Source organism: Aedes albopictus, chromosome 3 (assembly GCF_035046485.1).
Source record: "Aedes albopictus strain Foshan chromosome 3, AalbF5, whole genome shotgun sequence".
In the NCBI taxonomy this organism is placed as follows: domain Eukaryota; kingdom Metazoa; phylum Arthropoda; class Insecta; order Diptera; family Culicidae; genus Aedes; species Aedes albopictus.
Window position 1 is genome coordinate 111,792,300 of NC_085138.1, and position 16,160 is coordinate 111,808,459.

At 38.5% G+C, this 16,160-nt stretch overlaps 1 long non-coding RNA gene across 1 annotated transcript in view; it reads left to right on the forward strand.

The window, feature by feature from the left end:
* Positions 1 to 331: 331 nt before the first annotated feature.
* The window catches only part of LOC134290253 (uncharacterized), a 145,406-nt gene continuing 129,577 nt past the window's right edge, over positions 332 to 16,160 (forward strand). Inside the window, exon 1 of the long non-coding RNA XR_009998882.1 lies at positions 332 to 578. This is a non-coding gene — a long non-coding RNA (uncharacterized LOC134290253). The remainder of the gene's footprint in view (positions 579 to 16,160) is intronic.

Genomic DNA, 16,160 nt, shown 5'->3' on the forward strand with positions numbered 1-16,160 from the left:
GAATGGCCCGATCTTTACCAAATTTTGTCCACTGATACACAACTAGTTAATGAACTTACAGTAAAAATTTGAGAATATTTGATGCCCTCTTCGAAAAGTTACAGCGAGGTGAACATTTTTAAAATAGTGATAATTTTACCTGTCCCAGTTATTTTGAGTATCCCCTGTATGGTATGGGGAAGATGTCCGGAGTCCAGAAATGGTGACCGGGATATCCAGCAGTCTAAAATCCATGATTTCGGCTCAAAATTCAAGATAGCGGCTTTTTCTTAAGATTTTGTGGCTCAAACATCAAAAGTTATATAAACGATATGATTTCTGGTGCCTCCCCCTCTTCTTGGCGTAACGTCCTCACTGGGACAAAGCCTGCTTCTCAGCTTAGTGTTCTATGAGCACTTCCACAGTTATTGACTGAGAGCTTCCTCTGCCAATGACCATTTTGCATGCGTATATCGTGTGGCAGGCACGAAGATACTCTATGCCCAAGGAAGTCAAGGAAATTTCCTTTACGAAAAGATCCTGGACCGACCGGGAATCGAACCCGTCACCCTCAGCATGGTCATGCTGAATACCCGTGCGTTTACCGCCTCGGCTATATGGGCCCTCTGGTGCCATAAAATGGATTTTTATTTAACATATGAAAGTGCTATACACTTTCTTACCAATTTTGGCAACACCCGATTTTGGCAACATTTTTTTATCGATTCTGGCAACACAAATTTTTGATAAAAAATTTTTATCGTGTAATCATCTTAACCCTACAAGGGATACCTGGGGTCCATTGGACCCCAGGCGCCTTTCAGAGCTCGTCTTTGATGGAACACACTCAGCGAGGTGACGAAACTGAGGCCATGAAGGTATCCCTTTTAGGGTTAAACACATCTTTTCAGCTTTACCTCTATTAAAAAAATATAAATTCATTAAGTTTTCAAAAACGACAATTTTTTAAATCATGACCTAGATCATGACGTAATTTATGAACGTCACCTAAGGGGAGCGTTTTGTTACTTTTGAATAGTCCATATTGATAAAATAAGTCAAAATAACGCATAAAATTTGTAAAATCACAATTTTTACCGATTTTGGCAACATAAAATTCACCTCGTGTTGCCAAAATCGGTAAGATACGGTATTCATCAACATATCATTTGAGTTTTGTTGAAATGGGTTTTCGAAGGCACGAGAAAGGTGCCAGCACCGCTAGGTGGATTAACTAGGTTTTTTTTTCAGAAACTTTCGTAAAGATTACTTAATAAACAATGATACATATTGCCCATTTTACTGGCATTTTACCAGGTTAGCTGGTATGTCTGAAACATACTGGAAAAACTTGTAATTAGAAGGCACGAAATGTTGCTAATTGGCAAATTGAGAGATGAAATTTGTGAAAAAAATCGCGTTCTGGTGGGATTCGAACCCACGACTCCGTATTCGCTAGACCGGCGCTTTAACCAACTGTTCTGTGGCTTAGTTGGTTAAAGCGCCGGTCTAGCGAATACGGAGTCGTGGGTTCGAATCCCACCAGAACGCGATTTTTTTCACAAATTTCATCTCTCAATTTGCCAATTAGCAACATTTCGTGCCTTCTAATTACAAGTTTTTCCAGTATGTTTCAGACATACCAGCTAACCTGGTAAAATGCCAGTAAAATGGGCAATATGTATCATTGTACCCTTGCTTGCGTCACTTGGCGCAGTTCGGTCGTCCGAGCGTCCGACCGTGCCGAGCTCTCGACGCATACTAATTAGACACCAGCAAAACAAACTGCCTGGTGGCTAGGTATTAGGTTGTCCCAAAATTGCACATGGTCAAAAAGCTTGGGGGCTGACCCTGCAAATGATAGCTGAGGGTGTTAGAAACAAACTTTTGTATGACGGCAGCTTTCAGAAATGACGTTTAGAGGTCGCCCCGGCGAGATTTTTGAAAAATGGCCATTTTTCGTAATAAATTTCATACAAATATTTTTACCGTACAAAAATTGGTAATACCCACTATTTTTATATTTTTTACATATTGATATAGACCCAAACTAACTGGGAAAAATAATTAACGACATGTTTTACAGGTAAATTTTAGATACTAAATTTTTGAATTTACTAAAATTTGTCAATTTTTGTTGTACTGTGCATTTTACCCATCATAAAAAGTATTTGAATCTAATGCTAATTTAAAACAATTTCCATAAAAAGATAGAAAATTTTATGAGGAAAAACTTTGCCGAAGACAGCATGGCGTTTTTTCTATCCGTTTAAGAGTTATTCACAATTTACTATTTGGTGAAATTTGAATTTTTAGGTATTCAAGAACTTCCCAAAAACACATACAAAGTAAAAAATCACGTATGCTCAACAAGTTTTTGTCTCGATTGTGTTATGGAATTATGGTGACATCATTAATTGATTTTTTTTTGTTATTCAATCCCTTCATATAGAAATTAACTAGCAGAATTTATTAAAAAGCTAGTTCTCTTGACAAGTTTCGTACTGCCTATTGATTTTTTAAAGATATTCTCCACAAAATGTTGACCATATTTTCGCGTTTATCTTACTTTCCTGTCGTTATTCTCAATTATTTTTCTACACGAAGACGTATGAGTCCTGGATCAGTGAAACAGCCCAGGAAACAATGACAAAGTGAATAAAGGCGAATACGTTGATCCATACCAAATTCAAATCGCGATTACGAACATTTTACGTAAGAATAGGTACCAATTTTTAGATACTATTAAGTTCCAATTCAAGACATTCTAAAAAGCAGAGCATGTCTTTTTTACATTTACTGACCTGAACTATCTTATCAACACCGAAAATATATACACCGAGGCAAATTGAAACGCGTGGGATAAGATGAACCAGCGAGTTAACGTAATGTTATCCAAGGTTAGAACAATTTGATTACCATAACACATACACGGCATACAATAAGACAAGGTAGGCTATTATTGGTAAACAACAGTTTAGGACGTAAACAAGTGACATCATTTTTATCGTCCTATATGTTGATTAAAATGATAGGGACTACTAAAACGTTTTATTCATGTCTTTGAACGATTTGAACAACATCATTGAAAACCAAAACGGCATGTTTTGCGGAATGTATCACCTTCTAAATGATATAGAAAATGTGCCTTGCGTTTGATTGTGTATTATGCTCGTATAAACCATTGTCAGTACATAACCGTTAAATATGCCATGGCCTACTGAGGCATCTCAAAATGGTACCAAATGATAAAGTTTCTCGCTAGTAGATACCTTTCTATATCAAAGAAAATGGATTTGTCAACGGAAACAAAAATTCAATAAATGATGCCACCGTAATTCCTAAACACAATGAAGGCAAAAACTTGTTGAGTATACGTGATTTTTTACTTTGTATGTGTTTTCGGGCAGTTCTTTTGTGATTTTAAAAAAATACCTGAAAATCAAAATTTCACCAAATAGTAAATCGTGAATAACTCTAAAACGGATAGAAAAAACGCAATGCTGTCTTTGGCAATGTTTTTCCTCATACAATTTCCTATCTTTTTATGGAAATTGTTTTAAATTAGAATTAGATTCAGATACTTTTTATGATGGGTAAAATGCACAGTGTATCAAAAAATGACAAATTTTAGTGAATTCAAAAAATCGGTATCAAAAAGTTAACCTCAAAACATGTTGTTTATTATTTTTCTTAGGTAGTTTGGATCTATATCAAGCTATAAAAAATATAAAAATAGTGGGTATTGCCAATTTTTGCACGGTTAAAAATATTTGTATGAAATTTATTACGAAAAATGGCCATTTTTCAAAAATCTCGCCGGGGCGACCTCTAAACGTCATTTCTGAAAGTTGCCGTCATACAAAAGTTTGTTTCTCACACCCTTAACTATCATTTGCAGGGTGAGCCCCCAAGCTTTTCGACCATGTGCAATTTTTGGGACAACCTACTAGGTATGCGGATGCGGAGTGCGAGAGTAAGTCTCGGCTTCATATAAATAACTCGCTCGCACTTGTAGGTAGTGGGCACAAACAGGAGTGTGTTGTGGATTGGCATCTAAGCCGAAAAGAGAGATGAGTTTGTGAAATAGGAGTGTTCATGGTGCGGCTTCGAAGTCAGTTTGGCTTTCTATTCCGCAGAACCATTACCTGTTCTGTGGCTTAGTTGGTTAAAGCGCCGGTCTAGCGAATACGGAGTCGTGGGTTCGAATCCCACCAGAACGCGATTTTTTTCACAAATTTCATCTCTCAATTTGCCAATTAGCAACATTTCGTGCCTTCTAATTACAAGTTTTTCCAGTACTTAATAAATGTTGCCAGAATTCTCAGCCAAGACTTTCTGGGAAATTACTACAGGTAATTTAAAATCGGTAAACTGGTTCAAGAGTTATGAATTTTTGAAAACTTTTAATTTTCATAAACCTTGATTTTTAGGACCACCCTATCTGAAAATTGATCACCCTAATGACGAAATGAAAAAATACGGGACTAATTATTTTCGATGAACTACAAACCCACCAAGTTTAACGATAATCGAGTTGCACTATATCGTTTTTCTATGGAATCGCTGTCTATATCAGCCCTAAGCAATCGCTAAAGGAACCTGGAGGAAGTTCTGGAGACACTTTCAGAATCTCTTGAGAATTTTCTAAAGGACATTCCAAAAATAACACCTAAGGAAACCTCTGAATATATGCAGCGAAACCTAAGAAAACTCTGAAGAAATTTAAACAATAGTTTTGAAAGAAAAATACTGCATTTTCAAAGGAGAGGATTTTTAGAATAAATCTCCAAAATAATCTCCGAATCTTTGTCAAATTGTTTTTTTTTTCTTCTAGAATTGCATTTTTTGAAGAAATCTTTAGAGCAACATCTTGAAGACGGGCTTGGTGGTCTAGTGGCTACTGCACCTGATTCATATGCAGAAGGTCCTGGGATCAATCCGTGGTCCATACCTTTTCTTCTACTATGTAGGGGAGACTGGGGAGACTTGATCCCTTTTCCTTAATTTACCTGAAACTTTAAGAAAAAACACAAAATTAGATCCGATTTCCGTTCAAAATGGCAGGTAAACATCTATTGCAAGTTAATACACAACAGAAGACCTTGAAATTACTGTTAAAGTTTTCAAAACTGTGGAGGTATGTCTTATGATGTATTTTTCAAAAATGGGTGACACTTGATCCCCCTTTGAGCACATGGTTTATTTAAAGGGAAAATAATTCCAGAGTCTTCCTTTTCATTTTCTTATCGAGTTTTCTTGTATTTTCGATGAACATGGAGTGTTTGAAATTGTAAGATTTCCTTAAATTTTTAAGGATATGCCGTATTTTCAAAATGGGGAGACTTGATCCCCCTTTTCTTGGTTTGTACTAAAGTTATAATTATCTGACACATTTTATCGTTGAATAGACTAGAATTCCAAGTAAATAGAGGCTTCCGAATAGAATTTTATTTTTCACATGTATAACGTGTGTGTAATCCTCGAGGGATCAAGTCTCCCCATGTCACTGTTGTGTACACTAAGCTGAATTAATTAAAATATGTTAACAGCAGCCTTATTTGGATAAATAAGTTTGAAAATATTTTATTTAAACTATTTGCAGTGAAATTTTGACACGATTTGGTGCAATTTTCACAAAGTTATTGGGATTTTTCGGAATCGCCTAAAAGATTTCTGAAGGACTGAAAACAAACCATCAGCCGTTAAAAAATAAGGCAATGTACAATCGAAATCACTTGTAGTCAAAACATAGTCGTTTGTCCAGGAGTAGTTTTGGAAAAATTATGCTAGAAGAAAAATGTTTTTGATTCCGAGAAAATATGGGGGGAACAAGTCTCCCCAGGGATCAAGTCTCCTCAGTCTCCCCTATATTTCTATCCATTTGCTCTATATTCTCCTTTTGATATATACAACTCATGTATATTCATATGTTTATTGATCCAGAACCAGAAACGGTTGAAAGCTGTATCCCTTGCTCCCAGCTTTCATAGCACAGTGTCACTCTATCAGATTACGCCTACAAGTTATGTAATCAAGAGAACTGTGCCGCATTAGCTTCATTGTAATAATCGCACTGATCTATCACCTTACGCATGGCATCCACGCACCAGTGTATGAACACTCTGTCAATCATATCCCACCAACACTCCGACATCCGCGTGAGTTTGTGCACACCCTAAAACCGATCAGCACTAAAGTGCATAATTTCCAAACTACACCAAAAATGTGAAACCCTTGCACATTTACAAAATGCGTTCTCCTGCGTCCACAGATTCGTGAAATTCTCAAAAAAAAAAAATTGTACGGCAATCTAGCTAGGTTTACTAGTAACCTTGGTGAACAAAAAAAAATACCGACATTTTGCATCTAGAAGAGTGTACGAGCTGTTTTTGTGAATGTGTAGCTGCTACACATTTTTGTGTGGTCTGGAAATTATGCACTAATAAGTAGGTCTTACACATTCTAGGTGCTGAGCGGTCTTAGCGTGCAGACGCAAAAGAATATTCGGACTGATGTGGATACAAACGATTGCAATCATCACTTCCTTCCCCTTCCCCACATTGACCTGCAACCTGACGTGGCAGGCGCCATAGAGGTAATCACATTCAAATGTATGCGTGCCTTTTTACCCTTCTTACACCCATAAGAAGGGTATAAATACCGCTTGGAAAACCGACTTTCGATCCGAGGCCCGCAGGGCCGAGTCACATATACCAATCAACTCAGCTCGACGAATTGAGCAAATGTCTGTATGTGTGTGTGTGTGTGTATGTGCGTTACAAAAAAAGTCACGCACGTTTCTCAGCCGTCTGTCAACCGATTTGAGTTCTCTTGGAAGCAAATGAAAACTACTACATCCTAGTAGAACGCTATTGAATTTTTTTTTCGATTGGACGTTTGGTTATCGAGATATCTCTCGAAGAGTACTTATGAGTCATACTTCTAAACTTTTTAAGATTTTTGACCAAGTGTAACATAATAAATATTTCGGCCGTTTGTCAATCGATTTAAGTTCTCTTGGCACCAAATGAAAGCTACAGCATCCTAGTAGATCACCCAGAAATTTTATTTCGATTGGACATTTGGTTACCGAGATATCTTTCGAAGAGTACTTAGGATTTATACAACTAAACTTTTTGAGATTTTTGACAAATTGTATAATAATAAATATCTTAGCCGTCTGCCAACCGATTCCGGTTATCCTGGCACCAAATGAAAGCTACAACATTCTAGAAGAACCCTATACAATTTCATTAGGGTTGGACATTTGATTACCGAGATATCTTTCAAAGAGTACTTGGGAGTAATACAGGTTAACTTTTTGAGAGATTTTGGACCAAGGGTACCATAATAAATATCTCAGTCATCTGTCAACCGATTTGGGTTCTCTAAGCACCAAATGGAAGCTACAATATCCTTGTATAAGGCCCTGAAATTTTATTTCGATTCGACATTTGATTACTGAGATATCTTACGAAGAGTATTTCAATAAATTCTTTTTACCCTTCTTACACCCATAAGAAGGGTATAAATACCGCTTGGAAAACCGACTTTCGATCCGAGGCCCGCAGGGCCGAGTCACATATACCAATCAACTCAGCTCGACGAATTGAGCAAATGTCTGTATGTGTGTGTGTGTGTATGTGTGTATGTGTGTGTGTGTGTGTGTGTGTGTATGTGCGTTACAAAAAAAGTCACGCACGTTTCTCAGCCGTCTGTCAACCGATTTGAGTTCTCTTGGAAGCATATGAAAGCTACTACATCCTAGTAGAACGCTATTGAATTTTTTTTCGATTGGACGTTTGGTTATCGAGATATCTCTCGAAGAGTACTTATGAGTCATACTTCTAAACTTTTTAAGATTTTTGACCAAGTGTAACATAATAAATATTTCGGCCGATTGTCAATCGATTTAAGTTCTCTTGGCACCAAATGAAAGCTACAGCATCCTAGTAGATCACCCAGAAATTTTATTTCGATTGGACATTTGGTTACCGAGATATCTTTCGAAGAGTACTTAGGATTTATACAACTAAACTTTTTGAGATTTTTGACCAATTGTATAATAATAAATATCTTAGCCGTCTGCCAACCGATTCCGGTTATCCTGGCACCAAATGAAAGCTACAACATTCTAGAAGAACCCTATACAATTTCATTAGGGTTGGACATTTGATTACCGAGATATCTTTCAAAGAGTACTTGGGAGTAATACAGGTTAACTTTTTGAGAGATTTTGGACCAAGGGTACCATAATAAATATCTCAGTCATCTGTCAACCGATTTGGGTTCTCTAAGCACCAAATGGAAGCTACAATATCCTTGTATAAAGCCCTGCAATTTTATTTCGATTCGACATTTGATTACTGAGATATCTTACGAAGAGTATTTCAATAAATTCTTTTTACCCTTCTTACACCCATAAGAAGGGTATAAATACCGCTTGGAAAACCGACTTTCGATCCGAGGCCCGCAGGGCCGAGTCACATATACCAATCAACTCAGCTCGACGAATTGAGCAAATGTCTGTATGTGTGTGTGTATGTGTGTATGTGTGTGTGTGTGTATGTGCGTTACAAAAAAGTCACGCACGTTTCTCAGCCGTCTGTCAACCGATTTGAGTTCTCTTGGAAGCAAATGAAAGCTACTACATCCTAGTAGAACGCTATTGAATTTTTTTTCGATTGGACGTTTGGTTATCGAGATATCTCTCGAAGAGTACTTATGAGTCATACTTCTTAACTTTTTAAGATTTTTGACCAAGTGTAACATAATAAATATTTCGGCCGTTTGTCAATCGATTTAAGTTCTCTTGGCACCAAATGAAAGCTACAGCATCCTAGTAGATCACCCAGAAATTTTATTTCGATTGGACATTTGGTTACCGAGATATCTTTCGAAGAGTACTTAGGATTTATACAACTAAACTTTTTGAGATTTTTGACCAATTGTATAATAATAAATATCTTAGCCGTCTGCCAACCGATTCCGGTTATCCTGGCACCAAATGAAAGCTACAACATTCTAGAAGAACCCTATACAATTTCATTAGGGTTGGACATTTGATTACCGAGATATCTTTCAAAGAGTACTTGGGAGTAATACAGGTTAACTTTTTGAGAGATTTTGGACCAAGGGTACCATAATAAATATCTCAGTCATCTGTCAACCGATTTGGGTTCTCTAAGCACCAAATGGAAGCTACAATATCCTTGTATAAGGCCCTGAAATTTTATTTCGATTCGACATTTGATTACTGAGATATCTTACGAAGAGTATTTCAATAAATTCTTTTTACCCTTCTTACACCCATAAGAAGGGTATAAATAGCGCTTGGAAAACCGACTTTCAATCCGAGGCCCGCAGGGCCGAGTCACATATACCAATCAACTCAGCTCGACGAATTGAGCAAATGTCTGTATGTGTGTGTGTGTGTGTATGTGTGTATGTGTGTGTGTGTGTGTATGTGCGTTACAAAAAAAGTCACGCACGTTTCTCAGCCGTCTGTCAACCGATTTGAGTTCTCTTGGAAGCAAATGAAAGCTACTACATCCTAGTAGAACGCTATTGAATTTTTTTTTCGATTGGACGTTTGGTTATCGAGATATCTCTCGAAGAGTACTTATGAGTCATACTTCTAAACTTTTTAAGATTTTTGACCAAGTGTAACATAATAAATATTTCGGCCGTTTGTCAATCGATTTAAGTTCTCTTGGCACCAAATGAAAGCTACAGCATCCTAGTAGATCACCCAGAAATTTTATTTCGATTGGACATTTGGTTACCGAGATATCTTTCGAAGAGTACTTAGGATTTATACAACTAAACTTTTTGAGATGTTTGACCAATTGTATAATAATAAATATCTTAGCCGTCTGCCAACCGATTCCGGTTATCCTGGCACCAAATGAAAGCTACAACATTCTAGAAGAACCCTATACAATTTCATTAGGGTTGGACATTTGATTACCGAGATATCTTTCAAAGAGTACTTGGGAGTAATACAGGTTAACTTTTTGAGAGATTTTGGACCAAGGGTACCATAATAAATATCTCAGTCATCTGTCAACCGATTTGGGTTCTCTAAGCACCAAATGGAAGCTACAATATCCTTGTATAAGGCCCTGAAATTCATTCCTTACCGATCGTTTGAAGCAGCCGGTCGTGTGTACCGTGTCTGAATCGCAGTCAATCGCTTTGTAGCCGGTGGAGTTTTTTTGCCCACCTAGTGGTTTTTTATATCGCGAGTTATTTATCCTACCGAGGACGAAGACGATTGTCTTGGGCGATCCGCGATCGCGGGAAGGAAGCAGGCATTGGAATAGTGCACTGTGCAACGGAAATTTAATTACCCACGCCATCAATAGCGGGCCCGACAACAACAGCGGCGCGCGGCGGCGGCGGTGACGAGTGTGACGGGTGATACAAAAGCAGCAGCAGCGTTTTGTCTGTGCATCCGAGGCATCACCAACAAACAGCTATCTATACACTCGATAAGTATAATCGATATTCGATCTCGTTTTGTGTTGTCCCATTCCTCCGCTCATCACGTCATCACGTGTTAGTTGTTTGTCCACTTTGCAATAACAGTAGGCTGAGGCTCTACAGTGGGCTGAGGCTCAACAGTGGGCTGAGGCCAGAGTGAGCAATTGTAAAAATTTTTTCTCTTTATATATATATATTTTTTTCTTGTGAATTTTTTTTTGCCGGTTTTTTTTTTCTTCTTATTAGCTAACGTTCCACACAAAGTGTGTTAAAATATAAACCAATTTTGTATTAATTCTTCTCCTGCGCATGGATGAATCCAATGGAGGCGAAACGCCTCCCAATGATATTATTGCTCGTACGCGGTTTTATCAGCCATCTTCGCCTGGGCCTTGGGTTGTCTATTTCCGGCGCAAATGCAAACCATTGAATATACTTTCGATCTCTCGAGAGCTGACGCGTAAGTATCCTGGGACCGTTATTCACCAAGTGAAAGCATCCAAGCTGCGTGTTACCGCACCTAGCTACAAAGCAGCAAATGAAATTGCTCAACACGAAGCGTTTACTGTTGAATACGCGGTCTATGTGCCAGCACGAGAAGTGGAGGTGGAGGGGAAGATCCTCGACGAAATGCTGACATGTGAGGACATCAAGACCGGCTTTGGTCGATTCAAAAATAGGTCAATTCCTGATGTGGCTATCCTAGACTGTAAACGCTTATCTAAGGCTTCCATGGAAGGAAATAAAAAGGTGTACTCGCCTTCAGCGTTTTTTCGAGTGACTTTTCCTGGTTCCGTCCTCCCGGAATTTGTTGTAATCGATGGTGGTTTTTACCCAGTGCATCTTTTTAGGCCGAAGGTTTTTAATTGTACCAAATGCAAGCAGTTTGGTCACAGTGATAGCTTTTGCGACAACAAGCCCCGTTGTGGCAAATGCAACCAAGCTCATTTGGAGGACTCTTGCACACAGGAAGCGGAAAAATGTAGCTACTGTGGTGGAGATCCACATGACTTGCAAGTTTGCCCGGCTTACAAAAGACGCATTCGAAATGAGAGTCGCTCTATTATAAGGCGCTCCAAACAGACATATGCGGAGATGGTGAAATCTTTTAAAACACCAGATTCCGTGTCTGAATCAGCTGTCCCAGTTGAAAATCCCTATCAGGAGTTGTCTTCCGATGATCAGGACGATGGCGAAACTGATGAGGGTGGATCTCTTTCGGAGGTACAGGGGATAGACAAAATGATCGGGACAAGCAAAATTATCACTTTTCAAAAAATGTTCAACTAGCTGTAACTTTTCGAAAAGTGCATAAAATATTCTCAATTTTTTACTGTGAGTGCATCAACTAGTTGTGCATCAGTGGTTCAAATTTGAAAAAGATCGGACCATTCTCCTCAAAGTTATGAAGATTCTTGAAAAAGGTAAAATTATCCGATAGCCAACTTTGAGCTGTTATATCTCCGGATTCAATGAACCGATTGAAATGAAATTTTGACCATTTATGACTTACATAATGAACTCTGGAAAACATTTGACTTAACTTGAAATTTTTAACAAGAGACAAAATTATAGCGATTTTAATTTTTTCACGATTTTTTAGTAAATTGATCCATTTTTAATATGCATTCTATAACTTTTTCAATTTATTGGTAGCTATGTTGTTACTTTCCTTCAAAACACATTTATATATAAGTCAATTAGAGGGAAATTAAATGAACTATAATTTGCATCTTAAATTTTGAAACGATGTTGATATTTTGGAAAATTTGGAGTTTTATTAGAAAAGTAATCTAATCGTTATAATTTTCTTCCCTGTTTAAAATATTAAGTTGAGTCAATGGTTTTCCATAGCTCATTATGTAAGTCATAAATGGTCAAAATTTCATTTCAATCGGTTCATTGAATCCGGAGATATAATAGCTCAAAGTTGGCTATCGAATAATTTTACCTTTTTCAAGAATCTTTTTAACTTCGTGGAGAATGACCCGATCTTTTCTAATTTTGGACCACTGATACACATCTAGTTGATGAACTTACAGTAAAAATTTGAGAATATTTGATGCACTTTTCGAAAAGTTACAGCTAGTTGAACACATTTTGAAAAGTGAAAATTTTGCCTGTCCCGATCATTTTGTCTATCCCCTGTACACGCACCTGGAAAAAGGAAGTCATCATCTTCCCCGGGATTGCGCCGAAAGGTCTTTTTGAAGTCTTCCCTCAAAAGTTTGCCTAATGCCAAAGGAGGCGGGGTAAATTTAAAAACTCCGAATAATCAGGTTCCTTTAGCTTCAGATCCATGTTGTAGCAAGAATCTGTCATCCCCGTCTCCGCCTGTTAAATACACTTCAAAGACAAATATTCGACAAGGTAGCAAGAAAAAAGCTACCAAAGTTCCTCGCACTTCAAGCAAGCCTCCTAGACCCAAGCGAGGACTGTTTACTTTTAGGGTTCTCGTGGATCGCTTATATAATGCCCTCAGCCTTCCAGAAACATTTAGAGGCATTATTGATATGTTTATACCTACAGTAGAAGAATATCTTCGGAATCTGACACAATCATGGCCCCTCCTTGCTGCGATCATATCTTTCGATGGATAACTCATCAAGTGAGGTACAAGATATGATCACTGTGTTACAGTGGAACTGTCATAGTCTAAAACCTAAATTAGACCTGTTTAAGTTTTTGATTCACAACTCTGACTGTGATATATTTGCCCTTTGTGAAACATGGCTTTCTTCTGAAGATGAACTCAACTTCCACGATTTTAACATTATACGCCAGGATCGAGATGACCATTATGGAGGGGTTCTTTTGGGGATCAAAAAGACTTACTCATTTTATAGAATTCCAATCGCGACTCATCCTGGCGTAGAAATCGTCGCTTGCCAAATAAACGTAAAGGGTAAAGAACTTTGCGTAGCTTCCGTTTACATTCCTCCAAGAATTTCAATTAACCGCCGTCATCTTTGGAATGCGGTTGCTGCACTATCACATCCAGTTTTAATTCTGGGTGATATGAACGCACATGGTACAGGGTGGGGCGAACCATATGATGATAATAGAGCGGCCATTTTCTATGATTTGTGCGACGATTTCAATTTGAACATTTTAAATACAGGTGAAGTGACACGTATTGCATCTGACGGCAAAGAAAGTCGTCTCGACCTATCACTGGGGTCAAGTTCACTATCATTCGATTGCTTGTGGAAGGTAATCGAGGATCCTCATGGTAGTGATCACTTGCCCATTATAACCACCATAAAGCATAATAGTGAAAGGTCAGACCAACCAATTCAGGTTCCTTTTGACCTCACAAGGAATATCGATTGGCAAAAATATGCAGAAGCGGTATCTTTTGGCATCGAATCATTCAACCCCCTCCCACCTTTGGATGAATATCGATTCCTGTCAGAACTGATATACAAGAGTGCATTAGAATCACAAAAACGACGAGTTCCAAGTGCAACTTTCAAAAGAAGACCCGCCACACTAGGCTGGGATGATGATTGCACCCAGTTGTATCTTAAAAAATCTGATGCTTTCAAAGCTTTTCGTAGGCATGGTACTTCAGATCTTTTTCAAGAGTATGCTAAGCTCGAAAGACAGCTGAAGAACCTGCTGAAAGCGAAGAAGCGTAGTTATTGGCGACACTTCATTGAGGGCCTCTCTAGAGAAACTTCAATGACAACGCTTTGGAGAGTGGCTCGCAACATGCGAAACCGCTCTTCTTCTAATGAGAGTGACGAATACTCCAACCGTTGGATATTTAGCTTCGCGAAAAAGGTCTGCCCAGACTCAGTCCCAGCACAACCGATTTCTTGGGAAACATCCTCAGGAGACGGTTCTCTGGACAGACCCTTCACTATGCTGGAATTTTCTATGGCTCTTCTTTCATCAAACAATTCCGCTCCGGGACGCGATATGATCAAGTTCAATCTTCTTAAAAATCTCCCAGATATCGCGAAAAGACGATTACTGGACCTGTTCAACTCATTGATGGAGAATAACATTGTTCCGCCAGAATGGAGACAGGTCAAAGTAATAGCTATTCAAAAGCCTGGTAAACCAGCGTCTGATCATAATTCATACCGCCCAATTGCTATGTTATCATGTTTAAGGAAATTGTTAGAAAAAATGATCCTATCACGACTCGACCATTGGGTTGAATCGAATGATTTGCTTTCAAATACACAGTTCGGGTTTCGCAAGGGCAAAGGAACAAACGATTGTCTAGCGTTGCTTTCAACAGATATTCAACTGGCCTTTGCGGAAAAGGAGCAACTGGCTTCAGTTTTCTTGGATATTAAGGGCGCCTTTGATTCAGTTTCCATAGGAATATTGTCAGAAAAACTGCACAATAGTGGACTTCCAGGAATTTTAAATAATTTCTTGTATAATTTGTTGTCAGAAAAACATATGAGCTTCAATCTCGGACAACTGACAACTTCCAGAATTAGTTACATGGGCCTACCCCAAGGCTCATGTTTAAGTCCCTTGCTTTATAATTTTTACGTGAAAGACATTGATAGTTGCTTGGAAGGACAATGCACGCTAAGACAACTTGCAGATGATGCTGTGGTTTCTCTAAAAGGCCCACATGCAGAAATGTTGCAAAGACCATTGCAAAATTCTCTAAATAATCTGTCAATCTGGGCAAGAGATTTGGGGATCGAGTTTGCTCCGCAAAAAACTCAATTGGTTGTGTTTTCTAGAAAGCGGAACCCAGCCCAACTGAAACTCAATCTTTTGGGAATAGAAATCGACCAGTCTTTGACTTCGAAATACCTTGGGGTCTGGTTTGATTCAAAAGGCACTTGGGGTACCCAAATCAAGTATTTGGTGCAAAAATGTCAACAAAGGATCAATTTTCTACGCACAATTACCGGAACATGGTGGGGTGCTCACCCGGAAGACCTCATAAAACTTTACAAAACGACTATTCTCTCTGTTCTCGAGTATGGCTCTTTCTGCTTCCACTCAGCAGCAAACTGCCACCTAATAAAGTTGGAACGAATTCAATACCGTTGTTTGCGTATTGCTCTCGGTTGTATGCACTCAACGCATAATGCGAGCCTAGAGGTCCTGGCAGGGGTGAAACCTCTCCAGAACCGATTCTGGGAGCTCTCGCTAAGGTTACTTATCAAGTGTGGAGTGAGCAACACACTTGTCATTGAAAACTTCGAAGAAATGCTCAGTCTGAACACTCAATCAAAATTCATGAGAATCTATCTGTTCTACATGTCATCTGACATAAGCCTACCAAGTTATAATCCTCCTCGTGTACACTTCACTAATGACAGTTCCTCTGTTAAATACGATCTGTCCATGAAACAAGCTATTCATGGAATACCAGATCAACTTCGATGTCTATCTATTCCTCGCATTTTTAACGAAAAGTACCAAAATGTCAATTCCTGTAAGAGATTCTTCACTGATGGGTCTCGCATAAATGGATCCACTGGTTTCGGTGTCTTCAATGAAAATTTCACCGCCTTCCGCAAACTTCAGGAACCTTGTTCGGTTTATGTTGCTGAGCTGGCAGCAATCAATTTCGCTTTGGGGATGATTTCCAACATGCCCGTAGACCATTTCTTCATCTTCTCGGATAGCCTTAGTTCGATTGAGGCACTCCGGTCGATGAAACCTGTAAAACATTCATCTTACTTTCTTACAAAAATAAGGGAGCAGAT